Source organism: Phyllostomus discolor, chromosome 3 (assembly GCF_004126475.2).
Source record: "Phyllostomus discolor isolate MPI-MPIP mPhyDis1 chromosome 3, mPhyDis1.pri.v3, whole genome shotgun sequence".
Classification (NCBI taxonomy): Eukaryota; Metazoa; Chordata; class Mammalia; order Chiroptera; family Phyllostomidae; genus Phyllostomus; species Phyllostomus discolor.
In genome coordinates, this window is record NC_040905.2 from 157,794,299 (window position 1) to 157,814,137 (window position 19,839).

General features: G+C 32.2%; 1 protein-coding gene across 16 annotated transcripts in view; it reads left to right on the forward strand.

Annotated features, from left to right (window-relative positions):
• The window catches only part of PTPRD (protein tyrosine phosphatase receptor type D), a 1,502,332-nt gene that overhangs the window by 315,960 nt on the left and 1,166,533 nt on the right, over positions 1 to 19,839 (forward strand). For all 16 annotated transcript variants that reach the window (XM_036021603.1, XM_036021605.1, XM_036021607.1 and 13 more), the window contains exon 4: positions 5,832 to 5,882. The gene's annotated coding sequence lies outside the window, so the exon portion shown is untranslated. The remainder of the gene's footprint in view (positions 1 to 5,831; positions 5,883 to 19,839) is intronic.

Genomic DNA, 19,839 nt, shown 5'->3' on the forward strand with positions numbered 1-19,839 from the left:
TAATTGCTCTGTTTCTCAGTTAATTTATCTATAAAATAGTATAATGGAAGTGCCTACCACTTACGGTTGTTTGGAGGATTAACTTAAATTGAGTAATGTTTGAAAAATCCTGTAACACTTATAATCCTTACAAGTGTTTGTGATCATCATTATTATTATGGTCAATAGTCATTATTGAAACCTCAAAAAGTGAAATAATTGGCCAAATGTAATAAGGCTAAAATTTGTCTCCATTGTAAAAATACACATGCATTTTTACAATGGAGAATTGATTCATATTAACATTGAAGTTGTTAATATGAATCTTTTTAAAACAGGTACAACTGTATGAGCAGGTTATATCACACAGGAGAGAGGGGGGCAGGTGTAGAATGGGGTGGGACTGGGAATATTTCACCTTAGCGGCTAATATAATGTAATGGGTAGGTAACTGTGGAGAGATAGTAATAATGATGAGACATGAGCAATACATAGGGCTAGTTTTGTGGTAGTGTAGCAAAGAAAAAAATGGGAGCAAAAATTTCACTATATCAGCTATCTTTTTCAATGCTTAGAAATCGAGAGGACTTTATGTAACATTATCTAATTGAGGAGGGGAGGAGGGTAGATTACAGTGGAATCCAGGGAAGTGGGGTACTTCACACTGTATGATCTATGACTATCTCGTCCTAGGGATAAAGCCTCTGTGCTGTAGGAAGCTTTTGAAAACCTTGTCAGTATTGTTAAAATGAAGATTGTGATTCAAATTTCTGTAACCCGGCCTGCGATTCTAAGAAGTCCAGAACTATCAATGAGAATCTATAGTTTCTTAAGTATCCCAGGTGATTTGTATGTGCATTTAGTTTGAGAGGTACTGCTGTATATTTTTGCCTCTAAGTTGATAATTGGCAAGAAAGTAGTAAAAGAAAAGGAATAAGAATGCAGGATACTTTCCAGGGGGTTATTAAAATAGCCAACCATGCAGAGTAAGTAAGCCCAAATATGCTATCTATGTTCAGACAAGGGAGGGATACGGATCTAATAGTCATAATGGCAATCACAGAACTGAAGCTCCAAAGCTTATCTGAGCTCCTGCAACAGTTCAAATGCCATGAAAATGAATGTCGCTATAGTAACCAATTAATTTACATAAAGGTTAAGCCAATCCTGTGAACTTTCACACATTTTTACAGCTTTTCCAGTATAACGGTCTCTAGTAACTAAAGGATCATTATATTATGCTGGAGTTACAATTTACAATTGTAATTTTTTCTCAAGTGTATAGGTAATTATAACATGGCAACTTTTACGATAAGCGTTATTACTTTTTTAAAGCTGTACCAATTAGTTGAATTTCAATTTAGAAAAATCATGACAATGTCACTCATAAAAAAGAGTTTGCAAGATCTCTTTGTAATATACCTATTTATAGTTTGAGGTTATTGTTGGCAAGCATACCAACACAATATGAAATACTTTTACAAAATTTCAATGTTTTGAATAATTTGGAGAGGCATTTTTCAGGAGAGTGATGTGTAGGAATCAAAGTACCAAACATAAGAATCTATACATTTTAAATTAAGATGTAAATCTCTGACCCCAAAATGGATCGTTTAATTTTGTTTCTATATCTACTGGACACTATAAATATGTGTAAATATCACTTTCATTTTATACCTCTTTATTGAGGATAAAACTTTATTTAGGAGTTTAACACTTTGGTGTTTTGTAAGCACAATTTCCAAACAGATATTCAGTTACAAAGATTTTTAAAGACACTACTGCCAAACAACTAAAACACAGATTTCAGCCTATAGTGTTTTTTTTCTAATAATGCATTTTGTTATATAGTAGTTTTCAAATAATTTTCAATTATATAATGAAATCCTCGCAAAAGTCCTGAGAGGTTAATGGTTTATCTTGGTGTTAATTCACCAATAACCTTTTTTCTCAGTAGATTTTAGATTATGGAGAACAGTGGTTGTTATTTTTGTTACTTGTATTTCTCTTAATATATATAGCATGTTAATGCATTGTGGAAAGTTAATAAATTTAGACAAATTTGAGCACCCAAAGAATATGTTACACAATTTTATAGCACAGTAAAAATGTATCCAACTTATTTAAGCCATCAAATTCAACTCATAGTGTGATATAAGGCATACTTTTTAAAAATAGCAGCCTTATTGGGATATGATTCACACACCATAAAATTCACCTCTTTTGTAAAATTTTTCAAAGTATACAATTCAGTGGATTCAGTATATTCAGCATTGTAAAACCAGCATCACTATCTAATATTAGAATGCTTTCATCATTCAGAAAGAAATCCTATTCCCAATAGAGGTCATTCCCATTCCTCCCACCCTCATTCCCTAAAAACTACTAATCTGCTTTCTGTCTCTACAGTTTATTTCTTACTCAAATTCAAGAGATAATCCATCTAAACCTGAGATGGTATTCTCTGTTGTCCAGGATTCACTCTCTCCCTCTTATTACTCTACATAGGAGTTTATGGGAACAGGGAGGGGAAGGAAAAAGAGGGCGGCTAGTAATTTTGTATCCCCTCTTGATACAAAATTATTGCTGGCGCTCCAGGCATTAGTTCTGCATTCTAACCAGAAATCAATAGGGAAAATGGACAAAGATGGGTATACTCTCCATGTTCAGTGACACTTTCTAGACTTGCTTACCCCTCTTCCACAAACATGCTTTTGCCAAAACTGAGTCTCACGGCACCAAGACTAAAGATTGTAGCCTTATTCCAAGCAGCCATGTACTAGCTAAAAATCAGACATTCTCTTTCTAAAAACAAGGTAAGATGGATATTGGGGGATAACCAGAATATTCTGCCATAGTCTTAAACCCACCTGAACTTATTTAAGGCTTATAGGCTAAAGTTTGGAATAAATAAAGAGCAATCCTTAGAAGATCATAGATGATTAAAGCAGAATGTCTACTGGTTTTTGATATTGGCAATCCATTATAAAAAGATTAAGTATAATATCAGTGGCCAGGAAATAAATCTATGAGAGCAGACCATATACATTTTGTTCATCACTTTAAACTCATATTCTAATAGGGCAGTAGTTGACACATTGTTGCTCAATAAATATTTGTTGGACAAATGAATTAATTACTAACCTAACATTATAAACATGTTATACTTACTCAACAGATTTACACAAATTATCTAATCATTGGATGAGTTGATAGTCCTCAAAACCATCACTGCCTTTCACTCTAACTTTCTCAGGATTTAAGAACTGCTTTAAAAAGAAAATCTAGGTATTGAATAAGACATTGAGAAAGTTTGGATATTACTGAGCTTAGGTAAACTTTGTCACAAAAAGGTGCTAGGATAGGTTTCTTCTTAAGGGCCTGTCCAGAAATTATTTCTTTATTGGAACATTTAGATATTCATTAGTTATTTATTGAGAGTTTACAGTATGCCCAGTTTCACTGAAACAGTCTTCCATTTTTTTCACCAAACACATTGCCTATAATCATAAGGCTTTTATTTCTGAGATGATAAATTTGACAGTCTTCAAAGAAGAGTTCAGTTAAAAAAATTATTTTTCTAAATGAATAGAAAGCTATCTGATTTTCAAAATAAACATTTTCAATAACCTATAACAAAATTGTGCATGTAACATAAAATGTACATATTTTTCAAAATTTTGTGTATTCTAATGGCAGAAAATTTTAGAAAACATGCTTGATAAATATGAAAAGTTTCAATTAAATATTTAATAAATTGGGCACTGTGGGGCTGTGACTATCTAAAATTAATCATAATATATTGAAGTTATAAGACCAGAAGGGTTTTAATTTATTTACAATTCATGTAGATTTAGTCAAAGAAATTAGTGGTGTAGTCAGAGAAATCATCAGATAAAATGACGATTCCATGAATTCCTCCAAATGCCAAGTCACATCCAATAAATCCTCAAATCACACTAAGTTCTTGGAAAGGCCTCCTCTTTAACAAATATTAGTAGGAAGTGGATCTTCAGAAGTCATCTTTTTACTCCTTGCTCCTGTGGGCAAAATGAAAGCAGAAATCACTAGAAGAATGAACTGGGGAGGCCCACAAAGTTAATTCACGTGCTTTGGGGTTTGTAAAAGGATTGGGCAGTAAAGACCTCTACTGATGTTAATAAACTGTGTCTCTCAACTTGAGAACAAGGAGACCTGGAGCAATGGCCAATACCTAGAGTGAAGTGCAATAGACTGAGAATCAGAGACTCAGAGAATGGTCAAGTTTCTGCCACCAATTAGCTCAGTGACTTCAACCAAAAAATTCTGAGCATTCATTATTAAAGATTTGATGCTGCCCTGGCTGGCATAGCTCAGTGGATTGAGCTCGGGCTGCGAACCAGTGTCCCAGGTTCGATTCCCAGCCAGGGTGCATGCCTGGGTTGCAGGCCATAACCCCCAGCAACCGCACATTGATGTTTCTCTCTCTCTATCTCCCTCCCTTCCCTCTCTAAAAATAAATAAATAAAATCTTTAAAAAAATATTTGATGCTACACCTGCATTTCAATTTGCATAGTAAGAACAATAAATATAAATATGAACATTTAAACCTTAGTAATCGTGAAATTTTGTTTTCCTCTAACATTTCATCAGAATCATATTAGAAAAAAATTTATTTCATTTCTCAGGTGGTTCTTCTTAATGTCAGAATCACTTTCACATTTGATAATCTCTCCTAAGAGTTAAATACCATTTCTTTATCAGATAAATTCTGTTATGTAATGGTTTCTTCATTTACAGTAGAAAACTGTTGAAACAATTTAATAGACATCTGAGAAAAATTAATCTAAACATCTTGTCTGAAGAAACAACATTATTTATTAAGGCATTGATGTAATAGATGCAACCTCACATTACATTACATTCTCTCTTCTATTAACTTAAATTATGAAAGTCATTGCAATGTATTACACAGTAGAACACCTACCTATACACCAGTCATTCATGAGTTTTCTAAGGGGTTCATAAATATTACTAATTTTTTCATTAAGAGTTGAGTTTCAATCTTTAATCACCTTCTTTTATTGATACAGACCAGTATCTGCCTAGAAATAAGCACATTTAATGTCTTAATAAATGTTTTGATTGGTAAATTACCACTGCATGAAAATGATTTTTTAAAAAAGTACATTAGCTGGTCAATATGATCATATGGGTTGGTAACCAAATACCTTGATTTAAACACATTAGTGTTAACCAATATCATGCAATGTGGTTAAACTAAATATTTTTAATTTGAGATGTAAACTGAACTATATGGTACAATGCAATCTTTAAAATTATGATAGAATATTTACCTTCATCTAGAGTTATATATTATCAATGATTAAAACATATTAGACAAAGCTAAAAATAGGATTATACTATAATAACCACATTTGTGTATGTTTGTGTGTGTCTACATGCTTGCATGCATATATGGGTGTGTGTATATTTGACACTCAGTGTAACTGAGAATCTTCTCTAAAATAATGTATGCAAAATACATTTTGCTTGCAAATGTGTCATTCAATTACTGTAATCTCAAAGCAAAAGAGACAATAAGAATTCTTGGCTTGTTTTTCATCCCTGAACTAAAATCCCAAATTAGAATAACTAATCTTAAATCACAATAGTTTGATGTGAGTGGAATAACTGTAATGCTATTTCTGACAAATATTATAGTCAAAATCATTTGTTAAATTATATGTATACTAATTACACGTACACTATAATTTTCCATAATATTGAATCACCATTAAAATTTTATGGTGCTTGAATTAAAATGCAATACCAGTACTAATAGAGAATGTTTGTGATTGTACTTTTCTAGGTCTCAGGGTGGCGATTTTTCTTTTGTGAATTCCTAACCTGTGAGCTTATGGTAAGACTATATGATTCATATACTAAATTTTAGAGATTTTTTTCTTTATCTGCTTGACAGTGTTTGGCAAATGTAATAGTAAAGAAAATTGCATGACTCACCTGAAACTTTATCATATGTTTACATCAATATTGAAGAAGCTATATGATAATGTCTATCAAAATATTTATATTCTTAGGCATATTATAGTAATATAGTCATTTGATACAGGTTTTGGTGGGTCACTAAGTGAATTTGAATGCATCACTCAGAAAGGTAAAGATTTATACTACTGGAAAGTAGTTTTTGTACATGAATGACAATATTATATAATATTTTTGTAGGAAGTTCTCTTTGATGCCAATGAACAGAGACAAGGAATTATTGAAAGCAATGTTTATTTTATCCCTTGTCAAGATTTATCAAAAATGGGTTTTTCTATGAAAACTTCATTTTAGAGCTTGAGAGAGTTGACAGTAAAGTATGTAAGTATGGTGATAGAAATGGTAAAAAATAACCATTTGACTTTAAAGTGGTATTTTGGGCATTATGCACTTGTTAATTTCTATGGTTAAATGCATTCAATAGCATTTGAAAAAAGGTAAATCTGAGTTGCACTTATGATTGAATACTATAGATTATAAGAGAATATAAAATTATTTGCTTGTGAAACGGATGAATTATTGTTTCATAAGATAATTTTCAGAGTTTATCTGTTCCTTAATAGCAAACATGATAAAGTTGTAATTGACATAAAATACAGGTAATATGGGCATGTTTTTCATTTTATATTTGGGGAAAAATGGTATCCTTGGAAATACAAAGGTAACTGACTAAAACTCCTGTTGATTTGTTCACACAGAATTATTGAAATGTATCTTGAAGAAGTTGTTTAGGTGACTGTAGGCAACTCTGGGAACTCTAAGTTGTACTTTTTGGTTACATTTGGAAACACTTAACAAACAATTATTAAAAACAGTGTCATGAGAAATAAGGGGGAATTCCTCTGTTCCACCAAGAGGACTTTTCTGGTAATGGGAGAAATTTTTATGAAAAATATTATGTGGGCATGCACAAAACAATAATTTTAACCCCAAGAAGCATTTTTAAAATTTTAGTTTATATTTCATGAATATGCCTAAATGAATTTATCTCACAAGTCATTTCAACTTGTAAAATGTTACAAAATTTTTAGAAATGTACTATCATCTTCAATCTTTTTAATCTTCATATATCAACATAATAGAGAAAATTACTCATATTTGAAGTACAGTCTCAGTGCATTATCACAAAATGAGCATTCCCATATGACTTACACTCACATAAATTAAAAACCCAAAAGATAGAACATTATGGTACCTTGTAGTCCCATTCCCTTGCTGTTTTTTCTAATGAACTATATCCATAGAGGTTAAGCATGATGTTGAGTTCCAGAAGGATAGATTCTTTGCCTCCTTTTTCGCATTTTATGAATGAAATCATACAGTAAGTACTGCTTTGCTTCTTGTGTTCATTACATTTGCAAGATTATGTGCAGTGGTAAATCACTTATTCTTACTGCTGTATAGTATTCAACCTTGAAAATATACCAAATTTTGATTCTTTCCACTATTTATAAGAATCTGGGTAACTTCCAGGCTTTAGCTCTTATGAATAGTGGTCATAAAGACATCTGGGACATGTCTTTCAGGGAACACATATGTGTATTTTGTTGGGTGTTGTAGGAAATGTTCTGCTTTAATACATAGGGACAGTTTACCAAAGTGGTCATATCAGTTTTTGACAGCAGGATGTGAGAATTCCATATACCCACTAACACTTGGAATTTTTCATTCTTATGGTTTAGCCATCTGACCTGTGTGTTGGGATATTTTAATATGAATATCTTGAAGCCTAATGGTATTAAATACTTGCTTTTATGCTTATTTGCCATGATAATGAAGATTTGTCGTGTGGATATTCTCTTTTTTGATGTGCCTATATATTTTGACTTTTTCTAATACATTACCTATTCTTTTAACTATATTACCTACCCCTGTTTAATATATATTGAAATATATTCTATATTTCTAGATATAGAAGTTCTAGATATATTCTAGAATTTATAGAATATAGAATATAGAAATTTATTCTATGTTATATATTATATATATAAAATGGGTATTGAATCCTCTTTAGATACATGTAGTGATGTGTTGGCTGTGGCTCAAATTGTTTTACAAGAGTAAACTGTTAAAGCATCAAGAATTTTGAGGGCAGCTTTGTAGTTTGAAATCTGCCATGGTAGAGATACTTATACTACATGCATTTGCATACACTAAAAAACAGGGCTTTACTCTTTCTTCTGGAGGTCTACTTATTAAAGGAGGTCTAAATGTTAAACATTTACTAGTACACACCTGTGTACATATTTATTTTGTATAGTTTCAAATAATTCAGTGGATTTTCTCATTACATTCCTGATGACATCTTTTGCTGAATAGAAATTATTAATTTTAATTTACTCTATTAAGTTTATTACTTGTATGATTAAAGATTTTTTCTGTCCTATTTAAGAAATATTTGCTTTTTTGTGGTTGTTAAGATATTTTTCTTATGGTTTTCCTAAAACCTTTATTGTTTAAACTTTTACATATGATTATTAGGTTTTAAACATATTGTTCTATGCTTTTATCTTGTGCATTCAATATAATTATCTGTATAGATTTTAATTAGCATAGTTATTGCTTTGTGTATATTTCATCATTTTGTTGTAAAGTTAATACATAAATATGAAGCCACTGATATTAGTTCATTTAATAATTTAATGTTGCTATTACTAAATTATATGTAGTACTTTATGAAGTTAATGTATGTACTCATACATTACCCACTACCAGTGTCACATACCACAACCAGTTGTGTGACTGTTACTTTGAAACAAGTATTCAGCATAAAAAATTAATATCTGACTTTAATCATAAATGCATTATGACATTTTATTTTCATTATACATTATTAAACAAACTCAAAGTCTTCAGAATAAATAGTCTATAGGATCATTTAAAAACTCAGAACATAAGTCTATGCTTTAGGCATTCAATAGAATTATTTATCAATTATTAAAATCTATTGAGTTGCTTCCAAATATTATGTTTAATAAGTTGCATAAACATAACCACCATGATAAATACAGCCTATGGGGTTAACTACATGATATTATCATATGCATTTCATTAAGATTTCAATTGCCTTGTGATTTACCTGTGTGTGTAAATTTCAATGAAAAACAAAGAGCAGTGCATCACATACCTGATTTGTGCCTGCTAGGAATGATAGTATAAAAATCTGTAGTTTTTCTTCCTTAAAATTCTGAGTCAATTATGCAAATATGAATATGTTTGTTATGGATTGTGTTGTCTTATTATGCATACTTTTTGAATTGCATGTGTTTTTCCTCTTGAAGTAATCATCTTGATTTAAATGCATTCACTGTCTTCCATAATGGATGAAGTATTTAAAAGATGTAATAAAATATGATGGAATTAAATAATCATTTTCAAATGGAAAGTTCAATAGTTACAATATGCACATGTCCAATTTAGACTGTTTATTTTTCAAATCTCTGGCTCCTTAATCCAAGTCATTTCATTGACTTCAGAGTAACTCATAAATTAAACAATGTGAGTACAATAGCCAACTAAATAATATTGGATTTGTATCAGAGCTGTTCTTTTTCTTTTAGACTCTTTTTTGGTCTATTTTAGTAGCCAAAGTGATGAAATGTCTAAAGTGTTTACTAATTAAAAACTAATTAGGTGATTTTTCACTTTTACTAAAACACTTGTCTCTGTGGCATAATTAAAGCAGAAAGAACAAAGGTGAAACACAGAAAGGTGTCTTGAAGAGTAGCTCAATACTTTACATAACATGAGTAGCTATCTCTGATCCTCCACTAGCCATTTCAAAGAACTAAATAATGAGTTCATCTGTAAGATACAGCACAGGTCATATGGGTAAACATTTCAGGATTTAATTCATGAAGGGGTCCCTGAAAGAAGAGGATAGTTAAAGGGCAAAATATCTAGTTAATAGACAGAGGCCACAGATACAAGTAATTGGTGTCAGTTAAATATACTTTATTTTCAGAGATAACAGAACTTGGGGACAAGTAATGTTCAAAGACATGTAATTAGCATATTACATGAAGGAATATTGTAGAAAATTGAAAATTATAAACATATAAAATATTTTATTATGAATTATTTGAACCCAAAATTAAAAGCTGAATTATGCTGTAAAATTCTATTCTGAGAGCATAAACACTTTAAAAAGGCAAAAAAGAAGTAAAATTCAATCAGAAAAAAACATAACTGAGAAGTTTTGGTAATATAAATGAAGATTGAACTTGAGAATAAAATAACTGAACACAAAAATATTCTCTGTATTTTTTTAGTTCCTATTCAATGATATATATTTTTTCATTGAACTGTTTCAAGTAGAGTATTATGATTTTTCTCCCTGAAAAATAGAAATATTTTTTAGTTCCTGGCACACTGTCTGGCAATAGCAGATGTTCTATAATTTTTTCTATCCAGAAAAATCAACGGTACAGGAATTAGAAAGAAACTTTGGGTTGCTTTTGCCAAATCAAATATTTGTTTTCTCAAACATAATCCTTTTCCAACCTTCGTCCCTTCTTTCCTTCTGCCCTTCCTTCCCTCCCTCCTTCCTTCCCTCCCTCTTTCCTTCCTTCCTTCCTTCTTTCCTTTCTTCCTCTCCCTCTCTCCATCTACTAATAAACATGAAGAATTTACTGTGTGCTAGGAAGATGGCTAATTTATGTTACAATAGGGGATCAGACAAGACTTAAATCTTTACTGACATTACAGTCTAATGAAAAAAATGGATTAAATAAAAATAAAATAAATAGCAATTTTGATAAATGTTACAAAGGAACCTTTTTCAAATATAGAATGCCTGAAATAGGAATTGATATTTCAAGCTAATATTGAGTTGTTCAGAATGTCCATTTATTTTTTCTGAAAATAAAAGTAACATTTTTCATTTTCATCAAAAACTATTGATTTGGATATTTTGAGTATGTTGGTTATTTCCCATGTGGTATAACATTGATTGTTATCAATTAATGTCTCAGTTTGATTGCTATCAACCTCAACTGGTATACCCAACCAATGAGCATCATCCAGCAAAAAATCATTAGCACAGACTTCTCAAACAACTTTCAACACATTTGATCTGTCATAGCACCATCTCCATGCACTATGCAAATCTTTTTTGAATTTCAGTTGCTTTTTTACCTTTCTTGAAATAATAAAGCATAATATGCTGAAAGCATTGTGTATTTTCTTCCATCTTCAATATTAAAATGACTACCCAAAATTTCATCAATTTTGATGTTTTTTTAAATGCATGCTAGTCTGACAGCTGTCACAATATAATCTAACAGAATTATTTCTAATGATGTTAAAGAGAACTTAGTGATACTGGAGCCACCTTATGAAAAAAAAAAAGACAAATGAACTTTTGGTCATCCCAATAATTTAAAGAAAAGTGTTCATTACATGAAGGAATGGAAAAGAAGGGGGTAGGGGTTTAAAGGGATTTCTAGGATTTGAGGAAAAGGGAGCTTGGAATGTTCATAAAATTAAAAGAATGTTCCTATATCCAGTGCATAGGAAATGAAAAGGAGAGGAGCTTGAGATGAGGTAAACTTAGTAGATCATAATAAGTATATTGGACTTTTTATAAATGCCATTGGAAGCCATTGAATGCATGTAAGCAAAACTGTGTAGTAATCCCTTTTATGTTTTGTGGAGAATGAATCAGAGGGAAGTCATGCTAGCAGTGGGAGGATCATTTAAGATGAGACCTGTGGAGAGTTCCCAGCAAGGGAAATGCAATGGCCTGGACCAAATGGGGTCACTGAGATGGATTTATGATCTAATCGGGGGACAGAACCAAAAGAAATGAATAATTGACTGAATGTAGAGGGTGAAAGAAAAAGAGAAAACAAACATGAGTTGTATATTTGAGCAATTCATTGTATAGCAACACCATTCACAACTGACTTGGTCAAGGCAAAAGTGGGAGGCAGGGTCTAGCAGAAAAATCAGTCAACTCCTGATGAGATGAATGATTGATGTATTGTCTTACCTCTTTGCACTCAAGGTGTGAATGCAATTGTCACCTCAGATAAAAACAAAATTAGGAGAAGGGGATGAAGTTTTAATAGTGGATATTCTAATAATTCATTAAAGCCATTGGCTTGGCAAGCCAGGTTATTAGAGCTAATGTCTTGGGTTGATGTTTATAGACATATATATGAATTGATGCTGTAAAGATATGGTAATTATTGAGACTTAAGCAATCTATAGATTGCTGAGATTGAGGCTGAGATTATTTATTTAGTATTAGAGACTCCAACAATCTTTGGGATTTTAAAATGAGTCTATAGTGAGATCTGGACAGTACATGGAGGGAAAGAGGAAGCAGAAGCTGGGTTCTCTTTAAAGAAACAATTGGGAAACATGGGAAAATACTACTTCAGTCAGCTAAGAATTTCTAACTTTCACATGACCTTTTACAGTTGAACATAAATAAAAGTAGAAACAATATGGGAGGACAAATTTACTGGAATAAGTGAAAATTGAAAGACCTCTATAAACTTCTATTAGTATTTATCCATTACTTTCATTACTATTATCTTCCCTAGAAAATCACATCTCTCAACCTGAGGGATTCTGATAGGGGAGAAATAAAAACATTTGCCCTCATTTTATTAACTTTGAAAGAAGTTTCTATACATTCACACTTGACTACTTTGACAGAGTTGAAAGCATGGGAACCACATGGTGCCTGCTACTCCTTATAGCTTTTTGTGAAGGTGGGATAACTATTTGCCATCCAATTGTCTTGGCAGCATGAGATCCCTGTTGCCTTATTTCACTTATTTAGCAGCATAAATATATCATAATTTACCTCCATCTGCAATACCACAGTCTGACCAGTATTCTGACACATTCTACATGACTGTTTGATTTTAGGAATTTTTTGCCTTTGACTCAGATGACCTCAGGGCTCAGGAATGTATTTTATGATTGCACACTAGGGAGATCTGAATGTTACCTTTAAGGGGAGAGGAGGCCATCATGGGATCCTCACCTCTGGCAGATCTGAATTTAAGTCCAGCATATCCCTAACTATAATCTTGAAATCAGCAAATAGCATTTAGCTATAATTAATAGATAAAGGGAAAAAAAACTTGGCATTTAATCATATGGCTTCTCATTTAAAAAGCTCCTCTTTACCCATGATAATGATAATTTATGCTGGCAGCAGAAGAATTATGATATGGTAAAAGCCAAAAAATTAAAACTTTAATTATCTCAGAATTTTATCCATCAGTTATATATATATTGAATTTTCAATCTCAGAATCAAATAAATAGGCTAAGTATGTTTATTTAAAATCTCTTGTTACACATTGTAATGGCATATCCAATGAGTTGATTTCAGTATGTAATTGTTATAAAACTGGAAATGTATTCTCTTGAATGTAAAACACTCTACAATATGCATTTACTTCAATTATTGCATCTTATTCCAATCTAGTGGGTTATAAGGAGAGATAATGCCATTATGGATACCTTGTTATCTTGAAAAAATTTTGGGTAACATATTTTATTTTGCTGTATTCAAAGAGGTAAATACACTTTTAAGTTAAATTGATAAGTTTCTATGATCTACTCAAAACAAGGTCATGAGTATTTTAGTTCATAAATAAATCATCACAAGGGATTATATGGATATCAATACAAACATGACATAGAGATGCTGCTGGTTCCCAGTAGGCTTGTTAGGTGTTCTGTAATGGACAATAATCTGTATCATTGCAAGAGGAAATGGAACAATGTGGAGGGTGGAGAAAGCTGAGGAAAATTTATTATCACTCCAAAATATATAGCAACTTTTAACAGATTGAATAATTCTTATTCTGTTGATATTTCTATTATACTGGGTATTTATATTTATAGGTGTTAGTGGAGTGTGTGTGTGTCTGTGACAGAGGCAGGGAGAGAAATTATAGATTCTCTAAATACTCTGAAGTAGCATAATTGAGATCCACTTTCCATTACTTTTGACTCCACCTTAAAAATACCATTTAATAATATTTTAAAACAATGTAGTTTTGTAAGTACAGATTAGTAAAATGAATTTTTATCCCAGCAACCCTGGAAGTGTTATATGAAAATATTAGCTAAGTGGACTTTTTATTTTAGTAAGTCTTTGAAACAAAAAGATATTAAAGTGGTACTTCTCTCTTATTATAAGTGATGAGATGTTTATAATCAACTTATACCTAAATTCAAGCAATCATCTTTATGAGGTTTATATCTAATCCCAAGAGATTCTAACATGTCTTTTATTAATAAGATTATTTTTCCATATTCATAGGATCTGTGCCTCTACTAGAATATAAATCTATATAGAGATGGAATCACTGTGCCGTCAGTATTTTAGTGAGTGTTCTTGCCATAGCAAACATATTTATCACTGAGAACATTTTATTACTTTTGTATTTCATAGATGTATTTTTTCAAAATTTATAATTCATTTTCACACATACCTATATTTTTACCATACTTAAATACACTTTTAATGCAGTCACTTAAGTAATATTGTTCACTTCAAATTATTCATAAAATTTAATTTTACTCATGATCTTTTATTGTTTCTTAAAAATATTAAATTAGGGAGTCATATTTTTTCTAATATAAATTTCAAGCATATCAGGTAAGATGTTTTATAAAAGGCTTACCATGCAAAATTGTTTTACATACTATTGCTAGAACATTTGCCCACGCATGGAATAGAGATATAACTACAAAACTTTCAGGTCAAACCACATGCATAAGGAAATGTTGAATATAAATTAAGGATGAAATCTAATATATTTGAGAGGGACTTCATTTTCTTTTTGAGAAACCAAAGAAGGACACACTTATAAAACTTGGTATGAGTTTTCTCAAGTAATAAAAAAATTTAACTTTGCTAAAAGCAAACATAAGAAAAGCACTGCCTTGTTCATTGTTTTATTTCAAACATTTGGAAATTATTTTGGTTAAGAATACATACACAAAGCATTACAAAAACACAGTGCCTAGTCTGAAGGCCACATGGAGGGAGAGTTTCACCAGGGACCAACCAAGCATATGAGAATATTCATTCTCTAATGTGTTCAACAATGACTTATGGAAAGTAAGCTGTGTGCACAGCACAGTGCCAATCACTGGGCTACAGACTGAATAAACACTCATTATTAACCTCTTTGGCAATGAAAAGGATATTTGGATATGTAAGTCAGCCCAACAACAGTAAGACTTATTGGGCATGCAGAATGTGCCAAGCAATGTGCTAAAGCCTTAGTTGTGATCATCTGATAACTATCTCTTTTAATCCTCACATAACCCCGTCAAAGAGAGACTGTTGCTTCTGGTAAAACAGATTTAGATATGAAGCTTGCTCAAGGCTTCACAACCAGGAAGAAGTGTAGCAGAGATGATAGATCCTATTAGAAGAATGTGAAGCAAATGTGATAGGGAAGTCTAGGATAATAATAAATGCCTACAGGAGTCTGTGAAGTCATCCGCCTTAGTGGGTGTAAAATTTGAAGTAGGTCTCAGAAAGAATATGAGGTTTGCTTGGTAGTGAAGGCAGATGAGGGGAATGTTTCTCTCTAACAAGATTTTCTGGGAGCGTAACCTTCTGCTTTCAGTATATCATTTATAATGTATGGTAGTGGACGACATGATTACTAACATATTTTGAAGTCAGAATTTTATGATGCTATATTTACTTACTCTACATAAAAATAATGATAATAAAAATAATAATAAACTTTATGAGTAAATACTGAAGCATCTGAGACTTCTGCCCAAAATCCTACTGATTCTCAAAAAAGAAAGATTTATTTTATCTAGTGCATGCAGAAAACATCATCTATTCTCTCCAAAGAGAGCTGACTGTGAGTCTAGTTTTGTCTCCTTTAAAGGATAACGGAGGAAACTATACAGTGACAGTGGCTGACAGCCTTGCAGATCTGTCATAGTTGATAGCTCAGGACTCCATATTCTATAGTCTCATTTACTTCTAGGTGGGCCTTTCTTCCCCTACTTTTTACTGTAAGTGTTTATTAGTTACTTTAGGAAAATTTTATGTTTTAGACAGGAGGATTTCCCATATTCATGAGGGAAGAGCCAAGGTATTTTAGCACCTATAGAGGTATCACACAGTTCTGATGGTGAGAGAACCACTTAGAATCCAAGGGAAAGCCACTGTCATTGGCATTGAAAAGAAAACAAACAGGAAAAAATGGTCATGATTGTACATGCTTTCTGACTTGTGGTTTTTCTTTATGGGATATTGAGTAAATAGAGTTACAGTTAATTTGTTGTGAAGGGTTTCCAAAAGTTTTGCAATATCATCTGTGATTATAAGACATTAGCGTGATTTATTAGCCAAGAAAAAAAATGAGAAAACCTCCATTCTTATTTTAGGGAGAGTTTTGAAAGAATGGAGCAAAGTTATAAAAGTTACCTAGGTGAATCAGAACTTTCAGGACCTCAGTAATTAGAAAAACTGGTACATACAGAGCGATTCTATTTATGTAAATATATCTGCCTTAAAATAATTAGAGTCACATACATCAAGGCAATTGTGTATATGCCAAGGGGAGGATGAGAACACTTCTGTGTTGAGAATTATTACAAGAGTCAACGGGGCACCCTTAGGCATATGAAACTGATGCCTTGGTATAAAGACCTGCAGATGTGCCTTTGGAATTCATGGTTTTGAGGGTGGTATTGGAGATCGTATCAATGAGCAACTTTCCTAACAGAAAGAAGAAAACCAATAGGGATTAGAAATTGAAGGAAAAACAGGGAAGTAGAGGGGAAAGAGTAGTTTCTCAAGCTAAGAGGCCTATATTCAAATTCTAGCTCAGGCATTTACTCCTTCAGTAACTGGGGCAAAGTAGTTCTACTCTGCCTCATTTCTAAAAGGGAGGGTTATAATAGTTGCTCAATGATTTTTTAATTCATCATAAATGATAATGATAACAGTAATAGTAACAAGATCAAGACAGGACCATTGGATTTGGTGAAGAAATAGCCGTTGAAATCTTTGCAATTTATTTACCATGTTGAAATTTTTTTTTCCTAAGTGAGTATTTTGACAAACTGATATATTGACTACATCAATATATGTGACTATGTGCTTACCTTTACAATTGTGTAATCCAGTTGGTTTACATGATTATTCTGTCTCTTTGGTAGAAATATAATAATAACATCAATAGTAATAATAATACTGATGTAAAACTCTCTTGAATATGGTTGATAAAGTAAAAAATTGTTTTAAAATGTCATCTGTATGTTTCTGTATCAAGTAGAGGAAGTAATAGAAACAAGAAAAAAAAACAAATTCATTTTAAGGCCCTTGGGTGTTCCTATTTTTATGTTCTCTGACAGCTAACAGAGTCTTTAAATTTGGTCTTAAAACAGTATAATTATACCAGAAAAGAAACCTGAAAGCACTTTCAGCTGTTTAAAAAAGAGACTTCATTTTAAAAGGAAGTAGATATTCAAGAGTCCATTGGAAACATTATTGGAACAAAATCATCTGAGAATAAAGCAGGAGTATAGTGTAAGGGGAAGGCAACACTTGCCTGTTGTTTAGAATGATATAGGTTTGGAAAGTTAATGCTGACAGACAACATTTCAAATCAAAGAGTACATCTCTAGTAACAACCAGTGCATGCTGGTGGACACACCACCAGAATAATGAGAGTTTAGACTTCTTTTATGGCCTGCCTTTCTCTTTAATTCTGGAATGGGCTAGTCAATATAATAATTATTGCTTGTTAAAACTACATTGCAAAGAAAAAGTAATTTAATTGCTCAGTTCTTAAAGGCTACATTACTGTCTGCTTATCAAAAAAATCAAGATAAGCTTACATTCTCTGAGAATGCGAAACTGGAAAATTAAAGGTAATATTATTTCTTCCAGCCAGTCTCAGTGAATTTATTTTTAAAAAATGAGTTTAAAATACTGCTTAGAAAAATGTTTTACCTCCATTCAATCAAAATTTTGTGCACTACCTTGAGAACATAATTACATAACTAGAGACCCAGACAATATTATTATATAACTTTTAAAGTTTCCTTTCATGTAACTTGATACAACATATGTATGTGTTTTAATCTCCTTCACTGAACCTATAGTTTGAAATTACATGAAATGTATGTTATATTCATTTGACTATAGCAAATAGATTTATCTTTCATGTATAAAAACATAAATAACCCCCAGCTGGTGTGGCTCAATAGACTGAATGCTAGCCTGCAAACCCAAAGTGTCACTGGTTCAATTCCCACTCAGGGCGTATGCCTGGGTTGCTGGCCAGGTCCCTAGTGGGGGACATTTGAGAGGCAACCACATATTGATGTTTTTCTCCCTCTCTCCCTCCCTTCCCTTTTCTCTAAAAAATAAATGAATAAAATATTAAAAAACATAAATGAGAAATATTTATACTTGTGTGAATACAAATTCAAACAAATATAAAAAATGTATTTCACTATACTGTTGCTTTGTCATTTAAATACTCAAATTTGCAGAGAACATTGGCAAAATAATCTTCACCATAGATTCTCCCTTTGTAATTTCCATGGCATATTAAGATATTTTTTCTTAAAATTAGGGTTTAAAAGAAAAAATGAAAAAGCAATATTTTAATTAGTATTTAGTGATAAGGAATACAAAGAATTCAGACTATAAGTCCAAAAAACTACCAAAGGTAGAGTCAACCATCAGTTGCTAGTGAGTCCTTTATTTCCATAAAGCACTCCCACTCTCATCCCTGTCCAGGCAGGGTGCTAAGTGAAATTGATTCCATTTTCCATTTTTATATTTTCCTCTGTCAAATTTAGAAGGCAGCCTGACAGTTATCATCAAGCTTTTCTTAGAAAAGAAGCGCTAGAACATAAGAATACAGAACTGTTAAACCATTGTGAAAGGATAATGGTTTAGAGCAATTGTATGCAAATTTAGTGTATAGGACATTGCTCAGAGCAAGTTTGTTAGAGTATAGCTTTCCAAGTACCCTGCCATCCAGAGTGTCTGGTTCAGTACATCTGAAGCAAAGCCTAGGAAATGGCATTTTAATAAGAGTTCCAAGGTGGTTCTGCTGCAGGTTGTTTGTAGATCGCCTTTTGAGATACAGTACTACTTTTGAAAGGAATGAAGAAGAGAATTCTTTTCTTTTTTCAATTATTGTTGAATTATTATCCTAATTCCCCCCCCCCCCCATTTCCCTCCCCTACCTCACCCACCCCTTGCTCCCACAGTCAATTCCTCCTATTGTTCATGACCATGAATCCTCTATTCATGTTCCTTGGTTTGCCCCTTCTCCATCTTTCCCCCATTAGCCCCCTCCATACTGGTCACAGTCTGTTCCTTGTTTCCATGCCTCTGGTTCTATTTTGCTCATTTGTTTGTTTTGTTCATTAGGTTCCACTTACAGGTGAGATCATATGGTATTTATCTTTTACCACCTGGCTTATTTCACTTAACATAATGCTCTATAGATCCATCCATGCAGTTCCAAAGGGTAGGAGCTCCTTCCTTCCTTCTGCTGAATAGTATTCCATTGTATATGTGTGTGTGTGTGTGTGTGTGTGTATACCACAATATTCTTATATGAAAAGCAAAGTGAAGAGAAAATAAGTAATAAAAAAGTGGAGAAGGGGCAGTAATAAGGGGGGGAGGAGGAACTCTAGTATTAAAGTACTTAGTTAAAACTAATCACTTCCTATTTTCTTTAATCTTTATAAAATCTCTGTGAGATGCATCTCATATAATAGAAATCTGAGACCTAAAACTATCAATGATTTTTTCATATATTAGACCCCAAAGTTTAT